The following is a 4,430-nucleotide window of genomic DNA, read 5'->3' as shown; positions in this document are numbered from 1 at the left end:
GACTTCAAGACCGGCAGTGGCCTGCACCTCGTCGTCCAACACCTCTCCCTCAACAGGTGTCCTAGTGCTCGACGCGCCTGGAAGGTGGACGAACAAATCGCCTCTCACCCTCAGGTACTTGCCGGAGCCGGAAGCAGCAAAGGAGGAAGGCTGGTCACTAGCCTCCTCCTCCTCTTCCCCGGCAGGCCCCTTGCCGGCCTCCTCAGCGGCAGCCTTGTCGGCCTCCCCAGTGGGCCCCTCGGCGGCGTCCTTGGCAGCGTCCTTGGCGGCCTCCTCGGCAGCGATCTTCTCGGTGTTCGCCTCGGCGATGCCCTCAATGACGACGTCCACGTCCTCTGGGCTCACCGAGAAGGGATCTGGGCGCCGAAGAAGGGGGTGAGGCAAGGCCAAGACCAGGAGCAAAAAAAGAAAGGGGGAAGCGGGGACGAATGGCAAACGCTTACCTGTGCCAGTACTCGACTGGGAAACGGAAGCCCCCTCCAGCCAACATTTGGCATTGAGGCAAAGCCGCCGGCGCCCAAGTTCTCCTTCTCCTCCTCCATGTGTGTGGGCCCGGTGCCTGGCGCCCTTGCCGGGGATGCCCCCCGGGGCTGCGTGGTCGATGGGGGCGACGCATTGGGAGTAGCCCTTTGTGGCTCCTCCTGCTGCTGCTCTCCTCCTACGTATCTGACAAGGTCAGCACCAAGGTGTCGTGTCCCTGACACATGTCGACGGGAGAAGAGCGATGAACTTACGCTGGGGGCTCTGCCGGGGGCTGCTGTCCGGGCTGCTCAACACCACCAATGGCGCCCCCGAAGTACCAGCTGAGTGCTGGCCACCCACCGAGACCTTGGCCCTCTTCGCTCTCTGGGCCAGCGTCTCCCCGTCCCTGCAAAGATGAAAACAAGTCAAGACAAGCAACACAGATTGATGAGGCAGAGATAACGAAAAGGAACAAGATACTTACTCATCGTCCGCCTCCTCCTCTGCTATCTTCCTCTTCCTCCTCGGGATGAGGGATCCGTAGTCAAAAGTAACCTCCATATCAACATTCGCCGGGGGAGGGGAAGGGGTGGTGTCTAGGCACGCGTGGATGAAGAAGGGGCGACTATCTTCTTCTTCACCGCGGCCCTCGTCTGGTGCCCGGGCTCCTCCAAGGTCAGTTGTGACCGCGCAGCCCTGCCGGGCCGGACCGGCTCGCCAGAACATGCCCACTGCAGGGCTTGCCCCCTCCCCGTAGGTGGCGTCGGCTCTGCGGCCTCGGCCTTCTCCAACGATGACCCGCCGGTCACGTCTTCAACCAAAGGAGCCTCGACGCCGACACTGCTGACTCCCCTGGCGGCCATCGCCCACCGGGCGAGCTCCTCCTCCTCTGAGGCCGTCGTGGCCTTGTCCTCCACTCCGCCAACATTGCCGGCCTCCCTGGAAAGTTGCGCCTCCCTCTCCCTAGTGGCGATGTAGTTCAGCTCCGCTTGGGAGGTGTCCTGGACAAGCAGCCGCTCGGCGTCGGTGTTGACATACACCTCGTGCAGGGTGTCAAAGAACTGCTGCGCTTCAGTATCCTCCGGCTCCTTCCAGCTCGGGACGGGGCCGTGCGCGTTGCAGTTCAGCATCATGGCGATGATCTCGGACCGACGCGAGTTGTTGCACAACGGGACCACCCCCGTCGGTAGCTTGAACAGAGGCCCCTTGTGGACCTTGCCGGCCTTCGCGGCTGCCCTCGCAACCTTGCCGGTCCGCTCGACCTCACCATCGCGGCCCACATCAAGCTGGAAGATCCGCTGGCAGAAATGGGCGTGTGCCATCACTGTAAAGTTGTGGTCGGGGCCAGGGCGGAGCCGCATGATGCCGGCGGGGTTGGTGAAGAGCCAGGCTGGCCTCCCCTTGTTATGTAGAGGAGCGATCCGGCGACGGATGAAGTCCGCCCCGATCATCTCAAGGGTGAGCCCGGCCTGGGTAAGCCGGAGAATCCTGGTGATGACGACCATGAGCTTTTTGTCGTCGGCGTCGACGTCGCTCCAACCACTTCCGCGAACCGGCGGCGCCCGGCGAACTCTGCAGAATGCCGGCGGGTCCTTCTCTTCGATCTAGCACCACCGGCCCCGCCATTCTTCCCACCTCTCCTTCATGGCGCCGTCCGGGTACGCTCCCTTGGATTTTGGAATCCAGGCGACGCACCCCAAGATGGCACCTCCCGTCTGGATCCGAGGGAAGAAGTAATGGCGGAAGAGCGTCGTGTTAGGGTGCACCCCGGTGAAGCCTTCGCATAGGTGCGTGAAAAGGGCCATGCACGCCACCGCATTCGGATTAAAATCTAGGAGGTGGAAGCCGAAGGTATGCATGATGTCGCTAAAGATATCGGAGAAGGGAGGACAGAGCCCGCAAGAAAAATAATCAACAAAGAAGGGGTACCAATTTGGGGCAGCCTCGGCGCAGTTGGCGGGGATGACGCGTGTGGCCGGATGCCCCGAATTCTCTCCCCCGTCTTCACTCCCCACAGGGGCCTGAAGGACTCCCGAAGCTCGACCACGTCGACCATCGAGGGGAAGAACACGGACTGCGTCCGGTGCACCGCCAGCGCACTCTCCGGTGGCTCCGGCATCCTTGGCCACTCCCTTGCCCTTGGTGGATTTTGGCGCCATGGCGACTGGGGGAGGAGGGCAGGGCAGAGGGCGGCGGAAGCGCAACGAAGGCAAGCGAGGATGAAGCTTAAGGAAGAAGAGGAAGGCAGACGGAGGTTTCCGAGATTGGGGTTGCATGGAGGGTAAAAGGAACAGTGCGCCCGCGGTTACCCCTTTTTATGGGGAAGCCACAGGGGGCACTGCCCATTTAATGCGACGTGACGCATGTGCGCGGAAACCGCCCCACGCATGCCGCCCACGTCACACACACCCCCCATGCCGCACCACGCATGCGGGTCGTGGGAGGCGGAGCGCGCAAAGAATCTTACCACGGTAAAAACCACCCCACCTGCCCGCGCACCGTTTTGGGCTTGGCCCAACAACGTGTTGCGCTTATGTGTGGCCCAGGCCCGGGGGCTCCTGTCGGTGTACAAAAATAGGGGCGCATCTTTGTACCCCTTTTCCTGTGCACGCGCAGTCAGAGCCGCGCCCACGGCCACACGAAGCAGAACGAGGGAGGTGAGCCAAGGTAAGAATGAAGCCCAAGACAACCAAATTAATGCCAAGGCCAAGACCACAAAGAGCAGAGGGACGAAGCAAGTTCCCCCGGCAAGACTCTTGCTGGGTGGCATCAGCGGCCCCGGCAAGACTCTTGTCGGGACAGCTTGCCCCGCACCAACAGAGCGAGCCACCCTTGAGCCCACGGCCCCCAGTGCCATCATCAGCGTGGGGCCAGGGCTCGGGAAGGCACCCCTGTGGTGGCACGCGGATCTTTGTGAAGACATATTCAAGATCAGATTAGAAGACAACGATTCATGGCAAGATCCTCGCCAAGAAGGCCACCAGACCCCCGGCAAGATCCTTGTCGGGGACGACAACACACCACGGCAAGACCCTTGCCGGGCCACCCGGCAAGGCCCTCACCAAAGACACCGGCAAGGCTGCCGCCCAGCCCACATCGACCAGGCTCCCACCGCCATTCACATGCAGCTGCCGGCCCAACCAGCTGGGCGGGCACCTGCCTGGCAACATACAGCTCCCAGTCCAACTCATCAAGCGCTTGCGTGGCGGCATGCAGATCTTCGTGTAGGCTCCACCACCACGCCAACTCAGCTGCCTGCCTGCCAACATGGCACCGCACGCATCCCTGGCCGGGGCGCGTGTCAAAGCAAGGAGGAGCGGCGACGAACAGGACGGGCCTCGCCTCCGTCCCTGATAAAGCGAGAGGACACCTAAGCGATGCATTAACTACACCTTGTCCTGTAATACGAGGGATAACCACGTGCCACTTTAGACCCTTCCACGTCTTGTGTGCCACTATGGCAACCCCTTTTTCCTATAAAAGGAGGCCCGAGGCGAGAAGGAGAAGGATTCGGCTCTTTGGAACCACATGCTGACCACATCTAGTTCGAGAGCTCAAGAACTCTCAGAAATACACCCACCAAAGTAGGACTAGGGTTTTACGCATCCTTGCGGCCCGAACCTGGGTAAACGATCCTTGTGCTGTCTACTAGCCCTGCTCTCCTCGCAACCCTGCGCCTCGGCAACCGTAGTAGGGATCCTCGTGATCCCATAGGTGTCGTTCCACACCGACAATAGCAAAGAGAAGCTGGCGGATATCAAGGTCACTAATACCAAGAAGCTTCAATTCTAGTCCTTCATGGAGACCTTCATCGAGGCTGCTACTCACATCGCCGATGGAATCGACCTGGACGAATTCGTCGAGTCAGCTAGCCCTCCTCCTGAGGAGTGAACAAACTTGATGCCACACTTTTATTTGCCTCGGAATGCTGAGTGATTTTGTAACTGTTAAACTCCTTCGGGCCTAAT

Source organism: Triticum dicoccoides, chromosome 4A (assembly GCF_002162155.2).
Source record: "Triticum dicoccoides isolate Atlit2015 ecotype Zavitan chromosome 4A, WEW_v2.0, whole genome shotgun sequence".
NCBI lineage: Eukaryota > Viridiplantae > Streptophyta > Magnoliopsida > Poales > Poaceae > Triticum > Triticum dicoccoides.
The sequence above is the reverse complement of the archived record's forward strand: the minus strand, read 5'-3'. Positions refer to the sequence as shown.